At 44.5% G+C, this 19,507-nt stretch overlaps 1 long non-coding RNA gene across 1 annotated transcript in view; it reads right to left on the bottom strand.

Moving 5' to 3' along the window:
- Nucleotides 1-11,248: 11,248 nt before the first annotated feature.
- The window catches only part of LOC121473348, a 37,212-nt gene continuing 28,953 nt past the window's right edge, over nucleotides 11,249-19,507 (bottom strand). Inside the window, exons 3-5 of the long non-coding RNA XR_005983141.1 lie at nucleotides 12,507-12,704; nucleotides 11,895-12,056; nucleotides 11,249-11,475 (exon numbers count right to left, since the gene is read on the bottom strand). This is a non-coding gene — a long non-coding RNA (uncharacterized LOC121473348). The remainder of the gene's footprint in view (nucleotides 11,476-11,894; nucleotides 12,057-12,506; nucleotides 12,705-19,507) is intronic.

The raw sequence follows: 19,507 nt of genomic DNA, 5'->3' as shown, positions 1-19,507 counted from the left end.
TTCCAGGGGTCTCAGGGAGATCTGTGGGAAGACAAGACAGCCTCAGAGATTTAAAATACCATGAGAATGTCAAGCTAACCAGAGATCCTACACAAATTCTGCCTCCACCAGGGCCTGAGAGAACAGTATATAAAGTCATGAGGACAATAAAATAGGGCTTTGCCCCCATGATCTAGAAAGGGGTGGAAAATATGAACACTCTAAGTATCCAGGAGACCCAGACAAAGGGGAACTAGACCCAAGCATGTAAAACCTGATCTCCTGTGCAGTAAAAGGTTAACTCAGCAGGCCTGGGGTGCCCAAACTCTGCATATTTCAAAGAAAGGACTTGCTCTTCCTGGGATCAAGCCCTGCAGCTTACTCCTATTCAGCAGTAAGTCTGCTTCTCCCCCTCCCTCTGCCCCTCCCCCTGCTCATGCTCTCTCTCTCTCTCTCAAAAAAAAAAAAAAAAAAAAAAAAAAAACTCGCCCTTAACCAGGGCCCATGGCCATGACAGTTTATGTTAACAATGTGATATATGGTAAATGCCTATTTTTGTTTGCCTGGAATCATGGGCCATACCCTGGGGAGGCTGGAGACTGAGTAGCTAAGGTCAGTTACACGAACACTCCATGTCTATATGACTGACCCCTAAAAGTTGGCAATACTTCATGTGTGTTGTCCTGCATTATTGCTGGGGGGATTGAGTGGTATCCATGCAACTCCACTGGATGAGGACAACTGGAAGCTCATACCTGGTTTCTCCTGAACTCTACCCTATACATGTTTTTCCTTCACTGGCAAACCTTCTCACTCATCAAACCTGAGAGTAGTCTTGGGGATCCCATACATATCTCCCAATGCCAGAATATGTAGAGGAGTGGTTAAGGGGCTTAGAACACCAAGGTAAAGCCCAACACAAAGGCCAGTACTAAACCTCCCTCTTTGTTGCCATATGCAACTCTTATTAACAGACCCACTGACCTCTCAGTGGGACTAGGGGAGAGCCAGATCAGTCTGCAGAAAATGGGGTTGTCATTTGAGATAACTGGGATGGATCTAGGACAGGGGTAAAAATTCACACAGATGTCCCCATCTGGTATCCGTTCAAATGAGTATGTTTTGGGTTTTTTTTTTTTTAATGTATTGGCAAAATCTATGACTCTAATTGTGAAAGTAATACATATTCATTGTCAAAAATCTGGAAAACATAACAAAATACATTAAAAAGAAAACAGCCCATTGGAATCCCACCACCCAGAGGTAAGCACGGTTAATACTGTGATATAGCTCTTTCCAGTCAATTTCTTTTTCATGAATATGCAGCAGTGTCCCTGATGAGACAGAATTTAAAATTTTTTGTTAGCAAGAAAATCTGCAAGTTAAAAGTTGCCAGCCACTTCCATGTCTAACAAGTCATCTTGGGACACATTTTTGTTCTGGAAACAATCACATGGGCAGTTTCTTTTAGTCTTGCAGATGTAAGGCAGAGGCACCCATCATAAGGCAACGATGGGTTTTTTTTGTCATGGAACATGTTTCTTGTCAAAGGCTGCCCATCTCACCCTGCTGGTACTAAAGCCAAATGTCACTGGAAAGTAAGTGAGCCAATCTGAGAGGGAGCCTAGAAGCTTCCTAGAAAAAAAGAAATCAAGACCCCAACTACTTCTTCTTGGCTTCACTAGTTTTCAGCATTTCTGATGAGTTCACTTAGTCTTATGCAGGAGCCCAGATTACTGAACTGTTGGTGTTTTAGTTTAGGCATAACACATGGACCCAGACAGGAACCCTCTACTGCAGTGGCCACCCAGGCACCATGCATTTGAGGATATTATGTACGAGGGCACACTAAGAAACTGAAACAAAGAGATCCCAGGCCATTACTGGTACACAACAGTAAGAAGAAATCTCCTCTTCCCAGCACACTGAGAACTATCCCCTGACCAGCTGTGATATGATAGCACAGCCAGGGATGGCTCCAGGGAGTGGTAGCCAAGTCGGTAGACAACCCAACACACAATAGGCCAATAAGATTCTCCAGGGTTCTCTCCACAGGCACTTGTTCTTTAGTCTGAATAAAGTGGCCCAGAGGAGCCTTAAGTACATCACAAGAAGGGTATCACTGAGAAAGAGAAGAAAACTTTCATGCTGAGTGAGATAGGGCCTCTACCCTGTGCACTGGAGACATGTGACCATATTTTATACCCCAAGCTGACAAAGCAGAAGATATACACCAAACAAAAATATAAACCTGCATGATGTGTAACAAAAAGGGGATTAAACTTCATAATGTAGGTTTTTTTTTCTCCACTTAACATTATACCTTTGAGCCTTGAATAACACAGGTTTGAACTGTGTGGGTTTTTTTCAATAAATATAGTCCAGCACTGTAGATGTGTTTTGTCTTGCTTATAATTTTCGTAATAATATTTTTTCTTTAGCTTACTTTTCATATACAGCATATAATACATATACAAAATATGTGTTAACAGTTTATGTTATTAGCAGGGCTTCTGGTCAACTATAGGCTCTACAAATAGTTAAGTGTTGGGGTAACCAAAAGTGTTATGTGGATTTTCAGCTGCACAGGGAACCCCCATGTAGTTCAAGAGCCAACCATATACTGAGCATTTTCTGACATTACACTTATTTGGAAATGCACTATTAATAGGTAATAATAATAACTAAGACTTACTTATGTAGCACTTGTGTAGCACTTACTGTGTGAGGTAGTATTAGTAGCCTTATCTCTAGATAAGGAAACTGAGGCACAATGAGGTTGTATAACTTGTTAATGACATGGCTAGTACATGGAAAAACAAGCATTTGAACCCAATTTTGTATACATAGTATATATAATCATTTTTCCTATAAATAGTTCATTTTCCCTATTATAAACATATAGTGATAAACATCCTTATACATAAATCTTTAAAAGTCAATTAAAAATTTTAATCTAAATGTAGAACTTCGCATTTGTTGAACTCCACCACTTTAAAAAAAAAAAAAAACCCACAAGGTGTCTACCTGCCACCGTGTTGGTGCTACAATGTCATGGACTATATTCCTTCCGCTGTGCCTCTTATTCCCCTAACGTATTCATTCCAGAGCTGGAAGCCTATGTTTCCCATTCTCCTTCAGCCATTTTGCCCATCTCCCCACCCCTTCCCTCTGCCAACCAACAGTTTGTTCTCTGTGTTTATAGGTCTGATTCTGCTTTTTGTTTATTTGTTTATTCATTTGTTTTTTACATTCCAATATAAGTGAAAACATATAGTATTTGTCTTTCTCAATCTAACTTATTTCACTTGGCATAATACCTCTAGGTTCATCAGTGTTGTCACAAATGGCAAAAACAAAAACAAACCCTCATCCTTTTTATGGCTGTGTAGTATTCTTTTCTCTGTGTGTGTGTGTGTGTGTGTGTGTGTGTGTGTGTGTGTGTGTGTTATATACACCACATTTTGCTCATCATCTATGGGTTGCTTCCATATCCTATTGTAAACAATGCTGCAATAAACATAGGGGTGCACAGGTCTTTTCAAATTAGGGTTTTTGTTTTCTTTGAGTAAATCCCAGTAGTAGAATTATTGGATCATATAGTTTTCAATTTTTTGAGGAACCTCCATACTGTCTTCCTCAGTGACTGCATCAATTTATAGTCCCACCAACAGTACATGAGGGTCCTTTTTTTTTCTTCACACCCTTGTTATTTCACTAATTATTTCTTTGAATTCCAGCACTTTTAATTTAGACCTGTGAGATTTTTCTGGAATCTTGATTCTGCAATTCAGATTTTCCACTCTCCCCTCCCCCTCAACTTTTGTGTCATTCTGAGTTAACTGACCTATTCTCAAATTCACTCTTTCTTTCTTTCTTCTTTTCTTTTCTTTTTTCTTTCTTTCTTTCTTTCTTTCTTTCTTTCTTTCTTTCTTTCTTTCTTTCTTTCTTTCTAAATCTTTTTTTTAAGTAGCCCCCACTCCCAACATGGGACTCACACAATCCTGCAATCAAAAATTGCATGCTCTACAGACTGAGCCAGCCCAGGCACTGACAGATACTTCATCTTAAACTTGACCTGGACAAGACAAGTTCCCATGGCTTGGTTCCTGTCTCTCCCACCAGTTGATCTCACATTCAGGCTTCCAGTTTGTCAACCATACCAAGTTTCTGTGGCCTTGCATTCTGCTCCCCTTCCTGACACCCCCTGCCTTCCCTGGTGAACTCCCAACAGTCCTTCACATCTCAACTCAAGCTGAGGCCAGAGTGAGTTCTTTGTTATGTAGTCACAGAATCATATTATTTTCCTTCCAAGTGGGAAATTCATGCACTCATTCATGAAATTATCTGATTGATAGCTGTCTCCTTTATTCAATGAAAGATTCCATGACAGCAAGGGCCACACCTGCTTTCACATCCTGGTACCCAGCGCTATACTTGGTCTGGAGTGAATGAATGAATACAGCATCCCGTGGCAAAGCAATAGAACAACTGACCTTCTGTGTTCATAATAGCAAGCCTGGAGTCATCAGCTTTCTTCCAGTATGTACTGTAATTAGTTATAATTTATGACCTACCCACGTTCTCATCTTAGCCCCAGGATATTGCTAGAGTGTCAGATACAGCTGACATCAAGCCATACTGTGATTGACCACCCCTACTCTCTCCTCCCTCCAGACAACCTCTATACAGCCTCCAGTTGTCCTTCCTAAGGCAGCTCTGAATACACAACTTCCTGATTAAAAACCTTTTTGGGGGACGCCTGGGTGGCTCAGTGGTTGAGCAATGGCCTTTGGCTCAGGGCGTGATCCTGGAATCCCAGGATTGAGTCCCACATTGGGCTCCTTGTGGGGAGCCTGCTTTTCTCTCTACCTATGTCTCTGCCTCCCTGCCTATGTCTCTGCCTCTCTCTCTTTTGGGTCCACAATGTCCTCTGGATGAAGTACAAGCTCCTAATCATGACATTCAAGGTCCTTCACATTTTGGCCAAGGATCACCTGCCTTGTCCCTATTGTCTGCTGCCCCTCACACTGCCACCCACCCCCACATAGTGCAATACCACAAGTCTTCCCACACACCACGTGCTTGCATATCTCTGAGCCTTTGCTCTCTGTCCCCAGAATGCAAACCTCTCTACTCTGACAAACTCCTACTCATCTTTTAGGTCAAAAGTCACTTCCCCTCTTAAGGTCTCCCTGTCTCCTTCCCACCCTCATCATAGGCAGAACTAATGATTCCTTCTTAAATTCTTGTTGCATTTTGTCTACTTTAGTATTTTCAATCTATGTTACATTTAGATGTTTGTGTCCTCTCAAGGATTTTGAGCTCCTTGAGGGCAGGGACCATATCTCATCCACCACTCTCTCCCCCCAGAAACCACCTCTGCTCCCAACACAAAACAGGCACTCAGTGAATGTTCATGCTGCTATGTCTTGGGGTACTATCCCATTCCACAAGTCTTGTGGTGCTTTCAAAACACATTCAACTTTTAGAGCCATTGCTGACCAACTCACCTAAGAGCCACTGGTAGATGGTATGTGGAGGTTCTCAGCCACAGAAGTGGTAAGTGCAACCTGAGGGCCTTGAGTCTCTGCTTCCTCCACCATCACACCAGCCACTAACCTACCCAGCGCCTGTCAGTCCAGGGGTACCTGCTTGATCCTGCTAGTCCTCTCTGCAGCCCATCTTTTCTTTCTTTGCTTTCCTGCTCTCTACTTCTTCATGAATTAGTGACAATTCCGGACTGGCTCAAGGTCAAGAAGCTACTGAAAGAATATAGAAAAACTGATATTCAGAAATCAAGGGCAGAGAAGACTGCTGGGTTTTTTAAAAACTGAAATGGAGACATTCTGGGGTTCTAACCCTCACCTCTTTCTTCCTTTTTCTGCTCAGCTAGCTGCCTCAGTTTGCCCATCTTTCACGCACCCCACTCCCTGCCAAATTTACATGACTTTTCAGCTCAGATCTCCATATTAAACAAGACCGTTCCTTTCAGTGTTCCAGTCCCAAAAATCTTAAAAGAAGGCTCTGATCATCCCAGTTTTGTAGCTTTGGATCCGGTGTCCTGTCCCAGTCCAACCAGCCAGGGCTAGCACAAAGGTTCAGATCATGTGGCCAGCTTCCCTCCACAGAGGGTGGAAAGAGAAGGGATGGTTAGATTCAGCGACTGTATCTTTAGTTAGGCACTAGACTAGGACATTTTTCAATCTCAGACAAGCCTTGAAACAGAAGTACCAGCTGTTTGGAGGTCAAGTGTTGCTATATAGGAGACAAACATTGCCCACCATCCTCAGTGTAATAGCCCAGAGACTGCTTTCTCAACATTATCCCAAGCAGCCCCCATTAGTCTGGCAAAATGAATAAATGGGTCTGTAGCTCAACAGAGAGATTTTGACTGGAGATGAAAATGTAGTCATCATCAGGATTAATGAGCAACAAATGATGGTAGTGGAGAAGGTGGTGGTGGGTTTTGGCTCTGTACATGTAAACGGGTCCTTGGGGAGGTTGAGCAAAGTGAGGAGGAGGCTAAAGTTGCAGGGACCAAGGACATGGGAAGTTGGCAAAGGAAGAACATTTCTGAAGGACAGAAAAGAACAGCCAAGAGCAATGGAGGTCTTAGAACCAAGATCTGGCCAAGGTGGGATTGAGTTTGGAGGAAGGGAGAGGGTGCCAAACCCAAGGAGATCAAGTAAGACCAGGATGGGCTTCTGAAAAGAGGAGACGAACCCCTAACTCTGGGAAACGAACTAGGGGAGGTGGGCGGGGGGTGGGCGGGGGGTGGGGGTGACTGGGTGACGGGCGCTGAGGGGGGCACTTGATGGGATGAGCACTGGGTGTTATGCTATATGTTTGCAAATTGAGCACCAATAAAAAATAAATTTATAAATGAAAAGAGGAGACGAGGAGGTGGGAGAGGATTGAGTTAGCAAACCACGGGGGGGGGGGGGGGGGGGGGGGGTGCCCTGAGAGGTGAACAGCAGAGGAACTTAGTGTCACAGGGATTTTTTTTTCCCCAAGATGAAGTTTACATGAAGATGTTTAAAAACCAGAGAGGCTGCGAAACGAGCGAGGCGGCGGAGGACGGGTGGAACGGCACTTCTGAGTTTTGAGCCCCGAAGCACCCCGAGAAGGGTCCGTGGGGGCGAGGGAAGGCTCCCCACGGGCCGCCCGGGCCCAAGGTCAAGTCTAGGACCTGCCCGCCGCCTCCGTCGCGGGGCTCCGCGCAGCGCGTGACGATGGTGCCCTCTAGTGGCTCGAGTCGGCATCGCGGGGGCGCTCGGCACGGCCGGCGGGAGGGCCCGGGAGCGGCGGCGGGGGGCCGGGAGGACGCGGGTCTCTAAGGATGCGGCTCACGGCACAAAATGGGTGGGGGAGGAAACCCGTTAGATGGGGACGTTCCTCAGTTTCTCCGGGGCGGGGGAGGGGGCGATCTGGGCCAATTAGCACAGCATCGGTCACGCCGGACCCCGAGGCCGAGGCCTGAGTACGCCCGTGCTGCGGAGGCGGACCCGTCGCGCCCGGCCAGGCGCAGGCCACCTGCAGGCCGTGCGGCATCGGGGGGGGGGGGGGGGGCTACCTGCGCGTCGCGGCCGAGCACCGGAGGCGGGGGCGGGGGGGGGCTCGCGCGGGGAGAGGGCGCGGCGGCTGCGCAGTGCTGCCCTCTGCCGGGCGGGCCCGGAGGGCGCGGGCCCCAGGGCGGAGGCGCGGGGCCGGGCCTTGGCGGGCGGTGTTCAGGCTTTAGCGACGGTGAGACTCACTGGCTCACGGAACAGCTCGGGGAAGCGGCAGGTGCTTTGTATTTTCCACCTTCAAAGAACAAAGAAAGATCCTCTACCTGGAACTAATATAACAACGTATGTTAAGAGTCAGGAATTAATTTTTTTAAAATAACAACAACAATGAAGAAGCTACTAGAAACGGAAACGCTCCCCTGGCCCAATAAAATCTCCAATGAAATGTACACAGCAGGGACCCCTGGGTGGCTCAGAGGTGCTCAGGGCGTGACCCTGGAGACCCAGGATGGAGTCCTGCATCGGCTCCTTGCAGGGAGCCTGCTTCTCCCTCTGCCTGTGTCTCTGCCTCTCTCACGAATAAATAAATGAATGAACGAAGGGAAGGTAGGAAGGAAGGAAGGAGAGAAAAGAAATGTATACAACAAAGAGGAGATCAGTGACTGGGGTCTGGAATGGTGTGGGTGGCAGTCTCGGGGCCAAAGGTCATTCTCAGCCTTACAGATCTGTAGAGTACAGGGATAGAAGGTTTGGGGCTCAAGCCTGTTGTTTCTCATTTGCTTTTGAGCTTGGTTCCTTCATTTCTAACGTGGCGGTGATGATGGCCTCGAAGGAATGCCCTGAGGATCAGAAATGCTGATCCTTGGAAAGAGTGTGGCAAGTGTACGCTGCATGTCATGTCGTCACAGATGCGATCAAGTGCAAACTCCTGTTCCCTATCAGAGGTGACTGAGCAAAATGCTGCCCATCCAGGAGTTGTTGGTGTGGAGGGGAGAAGTTAGGATTCTCCATTTCGTTTTCCCAGATACTGGTTTTAATAATAAAACCTGTCTTTCCTAAATGGTCTTCCCGATACCATCACTGGGATGCTGTAAGGAAGAAATTAAATCACTTAAATAAAAAGCTGACCGCTCCCTGAAGAGAGACTGACAAGGGTGTTTGCTTTTTGGAGTTGTATTTGTCAAGTCAAAATGTATGTCAGTCTTATTTTTGGCAGCTAAGCAGACTAAATGTTAGATATTTTTGCAGTGAGCATGATTCTCCCCATAATTCTTAAGAGAATACTGAAGTTCACAGAGGTTAATTTTCCAAGACCACCAAGCAAGTAAGCAGTGGGTATAAAACTCACAATTGGAGAGAAAAATCAATAAACTTTGGATAAAGCCAGCCTTGAGCCTAGGCAATACACCAGCCCTGCCATAATGTCATTTCAGATCCAGTATGAGGACTTTCCTGCCTGATAAAAAGCACTTACTCTGCCTACTTATAAAGAAAATTAGACTTATAAAAATCATTAGAGAATGATTCTTCAGGTTTAAGACATTTTTGTTCCCCTTTTTGAAAAGCAGATTCTCCTGAGAATGATAATAACTTTAAGCTTTTTTTAGTCATTTATACCTACAGAAGAAAAAGTTTATTGTATTCTTCCCCAGAGAGGAGCTTGATGAAGAAATGGATGAAAAGCACATGGAGAGTCTGAATACTCAGGAAATAAAAAGAAAAGGAACACAAAAAGGGAGGCAGGTTGCCCCAAATTGCCTATTTCACTATTTTACCTAGAATTTTGGCTGTGATGATAGGATGTGTTTTTGATGCCAAAACATCATATACTGAAGACAACAAAGTTAGAGGACTGACATTTCCTCATGTCAACACTGGAAAGCCACAGTAATCATGGTGTAAGTATCACACTGTCACAGGGATTGACATAGAGATAAATAGTATAAAATTGAGAGTCAGAAATAAACCTTAACATCTACGGTCAATTGATTTTTGACCAGGATGCCAAGACAATTCAATGGAGGCAAAATAGTCTTTTCAATAAATGATGCTGGGAAAACTGGGTATCCACACGTAAAAGAATGAAGTTGGACCTTTTTGTCACATTATATGCCAAAATTAACTCCATATGGATTATAGATTTAAACATCACACCCAAAACTATAAAACTCTTAGAAGAAAATATAAGAGTAAATCTGCATGAACTCAGGTTGGGCAAAGACCTCTTACCTATGACATCAAAAGCACAAGCAACAAAAGTAAAAATAGATAAGTTGGACTTAAATTTTAAAACTTGTACTTCAGGGACACCTGGGTGGCTCAGTCAGTTAGGTGTCTGACTCTTGATTTCAGCTCAGGTCATGATCTCATGGGTCATAGGATCACCCAGCATTGGGCTCCATGCTCAGAGGGGAGTCTGCTTGAGATTTTCTTTCTCCTCTCCCTCTCCCCCTCTCCCCACTCGCACACTCACTCTCTCGTTCTCTAAAATAAATAAATAGATCTTTAAAAAAAAAAACTTGTACTTCAAAGGACATTCCTAAAAAGTGAAAGGACATCCTACAGAATAGGAAAAAAATATTTGCAAATCAAACGTCTAATAAGGAAATTGTGTCTAGAATATAAAAAGACCTCGTAGAAGTCAATGACAAAAAAGACAACCCAGGGATCCCTGGGTGGCGCAGCGATTTGGCGCCTGCCTTTGGCCCAGGGCGCGATCCTGGAGACCCGGGATCGAATCCCACATCGGGCTCCCGGTGCATGGAGCCTGCTTCTCCATCTGCCTGTGTCTCTGCCTCTCTCTCTTTCTCTCTGTATGACTATCATAAATAAATAAAATTAAAAAAAAAAAAAAGACAACCCAAGTTGAAAATGCGCAGAGATTTTAACTAGATGCTTCTCCAAAGAAGATAATACAAATGGCTCATAAGAACATCAAAAGATCCTCAGTATCATTAGCCCTCAGGAAAATGCTAAATCAAAAGCAGAATAAGATACCTACCACTCCATACCTAGCCAGATGCCTGTGAAGAAGCCTCTAGATGATTCCATCCCCCGGGCATTCACATGTTCCCACTGAGGCCCCAGGCAAGGTGGAGCACAGACAAGTCAACCCTGTGTGCACTGTCCAGATCTCTGACCCATGTGACCCACATACACAAAACGGCTGTTGTGTTATCCTCCTCAGTTTGGGGTACCGTGTTATGCTATCACAGATGACCAGAACATGGTTTAACTTGAGTGCTCAGACGCCTGTTCCTCTGTGAGCCTGCACAACATAGGACCAAGAAACAAGAGAAGAATGTAGGGTTTTCCGATGAAAATTACCCGCTGTATCAATAGAGATGATTAATTGGCCTCTGCTATATGCTAGAGTGGTGCTGGATGCTTTCCAGACTTATCTCTGCTCTTCCCAGCAACTCACCCAGGGGTTATATAAGCCCCACTGTACAGATGAGGAAGCTGTATCAGGCATATTTGAATGGCTTGCCCAGGGTCACGTAGATGCTAGACAGCCACGATTGACATCCACACTGATGTAGTTTCCGCCACGTGCAAAACCTATATGCTGCCCCCCGCAGCGTGGCACCCACCCACCCCACCATCCCAGCCGTCCACCAGGAATGCAAAACTGTTCTAAAACTGCAAGCAAGGAATTGAGATACATAAAGAATAGTGACTTTTTTTATTCCCCTGTCAAAACTACATGAAACACGCAGAACATCAAGAGGCAGAGGCGGTCAAGGTGTTTGTTTTAATAATTCATCTTATCAAAAAATTTTTAAATAATAAGAAGGAACTGAGGGGAGCTGAAAAACATATTTCATTTTTCCGGCCTCCCCTACCTGGAGTCAAGACTGGTAAAGGCATAGGGAGAGCCTTTTCTCACTTTGGGCCAGACTTAGTATCTCCACACCTGACTGGGTCATTTCTTACCCTGTGGACACAAAGTGGTGTCCAAATTGTGAGAGACGATTCCAGTGGTCTAGGAAAAAAGCCAGAATCTACAGTCACCCTGAGGATGTTAGAGTAGACTTAGCCAATCAATCAATCAATCAATCAATCAATAAAAAGAATAGACTTAGCCACTAGATATTTCCATGTCAACATACCACATGCCACACGCTCAAGCAGTTGTACAATTATTCAAGTATGTAAATTGTTTGTTTAACATTAGACAGGGTTCTCCAGAGAACCGCCAGGTTTTAAATATATAAAACCTTCTACCCTACCCCACCGCCCCACACTTGCATGCAGACTCTCTCATAAAATAAATAAATAAAAAAGAAAAAGAAAGCATTACATAAATATTTGTTGAATGAATGAAGCATAACCCTAGGGGGCTTCTTCATTGACATTAAGCTGCCAAGTCCCCCACAAACACTTGATTATGACCGCGCTTACCTGAGTATGAAATAGCACCCACGTTGAATGTCAAGGGCGCTATTTAAATGTCAAGGTCTAAAGGCAGCCGGCTGACTCAGCTGGAAGAGCATTGGAGTCTTGATCTCGGGGTCATGAGTTCGAGCCCCACGTTGGAGGTAGAGGTGACTTAAATAAAGAAAACTTTAAAAAAGAAATAAAAAGGAAAAAAGAGATGTCAAGGTCCAAAGCAGATGACCTGCCCAGTCACCACCAGTAACAGTGATGTCGAATGAAGAAGTAGAAGCTAAGAATAGAGTAAAGGCATTTAGGGATGCCGGTGAGCCTAGAGTAATCCAACAGAAATGCAACGTGAACCACGCGGGGTATGTTTAGTGTTCTAGTAGCAACAATCTTACAAATTAAGAAACAGCAATTTAATTTCAATAACACACTTTATAAATTATGATTTTTAAATATAATTATTTTACCCATATCCAAAATATCATTTCAGCATATAATCCATAAAAAATTATCAGTGAAAATAAATAAATAAATAAATAAATATATAAATATATAAATAAATAAATAACAATTATTGGTGAGGTAGTTTGCCTTCTTCTTTCATACTAAGATTCTGAAATTCATGCTCACCGCTCATCTTCACGTGAACTGGCCTCGTTTCCAGTGCTCGGTGGCCACAGGCGGCTCACTCCAGTGCTGTCTAGAGGCAGCAGCATGATGGCTGACCACTTGCAAGTAAGGATGAGTGGCATCCTCTGAAGCCCTGCTTGTTCAGTGAGGCTGACTTGACTCTCCATGGGATTCGATGTCCATGTCCCCGTGTCTTCCCTGATTTGAGAAAAGTCAGAACCAGGGTCACCATGTACCTGGAGTCCATGGAGATAAATGAGGCCAAGACTCAAGAGCTGCTATTCACAACTGGTCAGACTTGGGGCACTCTCTGGGTGTCGGTATCCTCACAAAGGAAATGTAGAATTGCTGAGAGAGTTCAGTTTGAGCACCTTAAACCCTGCACAGGAACTTCGGGATGCCAGCCTGAACCCCCTGAACATGGAACTGGTTTGAACTCCTACTACTGGCTGCTTCTGCAGAATGGCTGAGGCTTCGCTTTTAAAAAAAGAAAGAAACTGGGACGCCTGGGTGGCTCAGTCGGTTAAATGACTGACTCTTGATTTCAGCTCAGGTCATGATCTCAGGGTCATGAGGTTGAGCCCCGCACTGGGCTCCGCACTCAGCGCAGAGTCTGCTGGAAATTCTCTCTCTCCCTCTCCCCTTGCCCTCTCCCCTGCTTGCTCTCTCATGTGATCTCGCTCTCTAAAAATAAAAATAACTAAAATATTTTTTTAAAAAAAGAAGGAAATTCTACAATATGTGACAATATGGGGCACCTGGGTAGCTCAGTGGCTGAGCACCTGCCTTCGGCTCGGGCCGTGGTCCCGGGGATTGAGTCCCACGTCAGGCTCCCTGCATGGAGCCTGCTTCTCCCTCTGCCTGTGTCTCTGCCTCTGTCTCTGTGTCTCTCACAAATAAATAAATAAAATCTTTAAAAAAAAATATGTGGCAATATAGATGGATCTTGAGGACATCGTGCTAAGTGGCACAAGCCAGACACAGAAAGACAAGTAGTACGTGCTTCCACTTTTATGAGGTATCTAAAATTGTCAGATTCATAAAACCCAAGACTGGAATAGCGGTTCCCAGGAGCTATAGAGAGGGGGAAATGGATCATTATTGATCAATAGGCATAACATTTCAGTTAATAAGTTTAACTTTTTATAAAATAAGATTTTTTTTTAATGGCTGCGGCTTGAAGGAGAGCTCCCACTTCCCTAGGACTTCCTGAGACCCCTGAAGGAGGCTAGCCCATGAGAGGCCACGCCACAGTGGATTTCAAGCTTGCAGTCCATGGAGGGAGCTGGTGGTCTTTTCCCCCTGACTTGGGCTTCTAGCCCAGACATGGGAGATTTCACAAAGAGCCAGTCGAGGGCCAGAACACAGAATCCGTGGCACCCTCGATAATGCAGCCAAGCGATGCACACGCTCCCACTCTCTCTGCCATTTTTGCACCATCCCAGAAACTCAGAGAGATGTGGATGGAACACTATAGATGTTGGCATCTCCAGGGAATGACGCCAAGGTCGGTCATATTAGGAAGACAATCCCAAACTCCTCTGGGGTCCTCGCAGCTGCTTCCAACCCTCTGCCCATGGTCTGGTTTCCCATCACCGGCACACCTTCAAGTGTCTCTAAGATAAGCTTCTGAAAGTCATAGCCATCTAGAAATCTAAATGTTCTCCTAGTCTCTAATTTATACATCAGCTTCCTAGAGCCCTTGACATTAACCTCCCAAATGTTACCAAATTCAAATCCCCGTTCATGATCTGTCAGCCTCTTTATCTCTTAGAAAGGTAACAGAGGGAAAAGAAACAAGCCCAAATGGCTTTTTTGGCTGCCCACAGTATTCTTGGAAGTCGGTAAGCGAGGCATCCAATGCCTTCTCCCCTGTTGTTAGTACCAGCTGGCAGGCCACGGGCTGACAACACACTTGCCAGCGTCTGTGCTATTCCATACTGTGGAATAAAGCCTGGCTGTTTCCTTCTCTCTACCAAAGTAAGAGAGTTAGAGTCATGGGTAACTGGTAAATTCTCTGAATGAGATTTTTTAAAAATGTTTAAGATACTCCTTGTTTAAATGGAACCCTACAGGAGGGCTGCTGAAGCAGGTACCCTTTCTAAGCCCCCTACCAGGGGAGGGGGGGGCTGCTGGGGAGGGCGGGATCCGAGGAAGCAGGTACAAGAGAAGCGGACAGATGGAGGATGGAAAGAAGGTGGAGAAAGGATGGTTCTGGTGGCAGGAAGGAGATGTGTCTGCTGAATGCCTATGTGGGAGCCCCGTAGCTAAGCCACGCAGCCTTCAGGAAAGTGCTTGCTGTTCCTCCGCAGGAATGTGGCCAGCAGACTGCCCCAGGTGCCAACGCAGGGTCTGTCTCCGCTGCAAGAGCTGCCCCACACAAGGGGGTGCCCTTTCCAGGGCAGGCACCTCTGGTAGTTGAGGGAAGCAGGGCCCATCACCATGGACCCTTGTAGGACAACTCATTGCAGGGCTCCTGGGTTGGCTGAGGCCTTGTGGGATTCACACTGTGTCTCAGCTTCTCCTTCTGTCCGGCCTTCTTCCTCCTCTTGCTGCGCACAGGAGCGGGTCCCTAGCAAATGCCCATACATCGAACTCCATTTCAGCATCTGCTTCTGAAAACCCAAACTGCAATGGCCTGGATTTGATTATACCAGATATTTTACATGTTATCCCACTTAACGTACACTGTTGTATGTAGTAGGTGTGTGTGTAACTAGTATATTGTATATAGTATGTATATAATATATAGTGTACATATAGCATACTGTACGTAAAATATTGTATACGGTATAATGTTGTATACAGTGTGTGTGTGTGTGTGTGTGTGTGTAATCAGTCCCCTTTTGTAACTGAGGAAGCCAAAGCTCTGAGAGGTTTAGTAACTTGCCCTTGGCTTGCACATTAGCAGAAGTGGGGTTCAGAAGACCCCCTGAGTGAATTACTGATGACCTAACATGTACCAGAAAGTCAGGGAAGAGCGAGCCCTTTCAAGGGAGGGGAAGAAGAAAAAAAAAAAAAAAACGAGAGGGGAAGAGATGGGAGAAAAAAAATGCAGTCCCCTTTTGGTGACTTTTGGAAACATACTCTATACCCAAAATACTCCTCCTCCTTCTCCTCCTCCTCCCTGGCCAACTGCTGACTACAATCCCTTTCTTTCCAAAATTGGAGAGAAAAATTAACATACAAATCCTGAAAACAGAATTGCACCCACATGGTTAAGTCAGCAAGCCCCCGGCACCCGCGCTCTCTGCTTCTCTCATCCTCTGCTTTGCTTCCCTGCTCCTCTGTTGCCCTGGATCCCTGCTATCATGAGAGAAGTGATCTGATCAACTAACTCCTTCAGAGGGACATGCAAATGACAGCGTGTGTACATTTTGCGAGATAATTCAGGACGCAGCTAATGTGTAACCTGAGCACTGGGGTTCCAGATTGGAAAGCTATTTTGAGGCAGGAGGATCGTGACATTTGCTGTCACTTTGCAGATTTGTGTTTGGAAGGCCAATACTCCCAAAGCTGTTTATCTCTTCCTGTTATGTTACCCATAATTGAGATAAGGTTGACAATGGTCCTTTAGAAATTGTCTAGTGGTAAAAATAGCTATTCTTTCCATGGACACAGTTAACATAGATATTTTCTAAAAGCCGAAGTGGAATTCTTCATTAGCAACATCATTAAACACCAGTCTCTAAATATAACAACAATTAAGGGAAGTTTTTTAAATAAAAATAAATAAAATCACTTGAAGTCCAATTTTACTAGTCCTTCCAATAAGTGCTTAATCTAAGCGTAGCTTCCCTCAGGCTGGATGACTTTCGCTCTGACTCTTTCACCCTCCGACACTGCTCAAGCACACATCTGAGTTTCTCCAGCTCTGTTGTTGGCAAGACTCAGAACCCTCTATGCAGTGAAAGGGTCCAAAATGTGCCACCCTCAAATGTGCCACTTTGGCACAGGATTATTTTGAGCTAAAGGCAATGGAGAGTCAAAAGTTGTAAGAAGAATTCTCTGCCCTCCCCTTACCTGCTTAAATTTCCCTTTGGGAGTATCCCCCTCCCCAATCATCACCCCCACCAGGAATATAATTCTTTTATTTTAAGTATCATTGACATATGATTTTTGAGAAGAGCTGAGAAAAACATTCTTATCATGCTGAAACGAGTTTTCATAAACATATCTTACTATAATAATCTTTATGTTCCATTAGTTCTCCCATATAATTCCTAGTCACTCCCTCACAATTATGCCTTGAAGCCTGTTGGGGAAGGTCATCAAAAAGATGTGACTGCCAGATGACCCATGACTTAGAGGCTCCTCATCTCCTCCCCTGTCTTGGAAGGTGGGTTCTGATTGCCTTTCCCATTCTCAGAGGCGGCTCCAAGGACACAGCCTTGAGATAGTGATGTGGTGTTGAGAACACCCGCATAGTGTACATGACTAAGCCCCTTAAGGCCTCTTTATAACTTTAAAGATTTGGTGGGTGGGTACAGGGATCCATCCATCTTGTTGCTGCACAAGACAAGCTTATTAAAACCTGTCACCTACCAACCTGGAGTAACCTGTCTCTTTCTTTCATCCCTATGGGGGCCAGTTTCAGATTATACCAGAGAAGCTCCCAAGAGGGTTGTCTAACCACTTCTTTGAGTTTCATTTCTTTTCTGTGAACTTCTGTGCTAATAAAATTTGGTAAGTTTTTTTTTGTTTGTTTTTTTGTTTTTTTATTTATTTTTTATTTATTTATGATAGTCACACAGAGAGAGAGAGAGAGAGAGGCAGAGACACAGGCAGAGGGAGAAGCAGGCTCTATGCACCGGGAGCCCGACGTGGGATTCGATCCCGGATCTCCCAGGATCGTGCCCTGGGCCAAAGGCAGGCGCCAAACCGCTGCACCACCCAGGGTTCCCGAAATTTGGTAAGTTTTTATGCTGTCTTCTCTTGTCCATCTGTCTTTTGTTACTTTGGTTTTTTTTAAGATTTATTTATTTTAGAGAGAAAGAGGTAGGGGAGGGGCAGAGGGAGAGAGAGAGAGAGAGAGAGAATCTCAAGCAGACTCCCCGCTGAGCGTGGGGCCCTGACACAGGGCTTGATCCCACGACCCTAAGATCATGACCTGAGCCAAAATCAAGAGTCAGATGCTTAACCAACTGAGCCACCCAGGCATCCCTGTCTTTTGTTAGTTTAATTCATAGATCTCCAGTTACTGAAATTAAGAGTAGGGGATCATTTTTCCTCCCCAACATCAGCTATAGGCATCTTTTACTCAAGCCAGTGAGCCCTTTTGGTTACTATTGAGTTTCCCTCTGTCTGGACTCAAGATTTATTCTGCCTAACAATGTGGGCTCTCTTTGTTCCCTACGTCAGAGGAAAATACTTTCTGAATCATCTGTCTCCTGAAACGGAAAGGCCATCATCTCTTGGGCTTTCTCTAGGAGTGGAAACCCTTGAGACATAAGGAGTAAGTGCCAGCCTGGAAGTTAAGAGGTCTGGGTCCTTTTCTAACTCTGTTCTATGACCTCTGCAATAACCAATCTGGGGCCCAGTTTCCTTACAGAGGGAAGGGAAGGGAAAGGAAAGGAAGTAGAAGAGTTGACTCTAACTCCAGCTCCTCTGCTCGCTCTCATGAGTTGAGACCCTCTCATCTCTCTAAGTTTCAATTTCCCCATCTATAAACTGGGGACTAGGGAAGTTGACTAGATCAGCACTTCTCAAGGTATGGTCCTCTCCCACCTCCACAACCTCCCCCCCATGACCACCAACCAGCCCAGCAGCAGCAGCAGCATTGGAGAATTTATTAGAAATGCAAATGTATGTGCTTGCAGAGATCTACTAAATCAGAATTTCTGGGATGCAGTCCAGAAATTCTGTTTTAGTAAACTTTTTAGGTGATTCTCACTCAAATTTATGAACCACTAGCAGAAATGATATCACAGATCTCTTCCAGATTAGCAACCCTTAAACTCTTTTGACCCCAACCTTAAGATCTCTCTCTCTCTCTCCTTCTTTCTCTCTTTCTTTCTCTTAAGAACAAAACAAAAAATCTGCTACAAACGTCTCTCTCTCTGTAGACTACTAACTTTAAGGGACTTAAAATAAAATTTGCATTCAGTTATTTCCATAGCAACCTTAACAAAACCACTAAGATGTTTTTGTTCTTTAATATACCTGCTACTTCTTTTAAAGGAACTGTGTTCCTTTTCCAGTTATAAATCCAATCTTATGTAAGGATATCTCTTAAAAACATCTCAGTATTACAACTAGAGTCCCAGCCAGCAGTACAAAGATTATCATTTAAATCATACCACCTCATTGACCCTATATGCCAACTCTTCTAAAGGCCACCTCTCAAGATGGGACACAATCTAAGATCCCAGATCTCCAGGAAAGAATCTGTTTCCATAATAGTATTCCAAATACCGTTATTGATTTCACACTCTATCCACTGACCCTACTTCTAGAAATAGCTGCCAACTCTGACTGATGAGCCACCCCCCACCCCAGACCGTGAATTTCTGGTGCCGCTGATTCTACACCCAGATCCAGGTTTGGCCCATAAAAGCCTCCTAGCCCTGGACACATGACCCATGTCATTCAGAGGTAGGAATATGACCCATCGAAGCCAATGAGATGTTGACTGAAACTTTTGGAATATACGTATGTGATATTTCTCACTGGACTATAGCCAGAAATGATGACACCTAAAACTTCACAGTTGTTTTAATCTCATGACAGGAGATTTATCCAAGATGGAGCCACTGAACAGTTGGAACTATGAGGCCAGGTGAGTGAACATGGGGCCATATATCATTTCTGAGCCCGTATCCAATAATGCCTGAAACCAGTTCCCCTTTCCAGACCTTTTGGTACAAGATCCATTAAATTTCCTTTATTCACTTTGGGTTGACTTTCCTACCACCTGGCACCAAAAACATTTTAATGGGTACAGAGTATAAATTAATACATCTTTTGGTAGGCAACTTGTCAGTGTCTATAAAAAAAATCCC

This window comes from Vulpes lagopus, chromosome 12, assembly GCF_018345385.1.
Source record: "Vulpes lagopus strain Blue_001 chromosome 12, ASM1834538v1, whole genome shotgun sequence".
NCBI classification, from domain to species: Eukaryota; Metazoa; Chordata; class Mammalia; order Carnivora; family Canidae; genus Vulpes; species Vulpes lagopus.
This window is presented reverse-complemented; position numbering and strand designations above follow the sequence as displayed.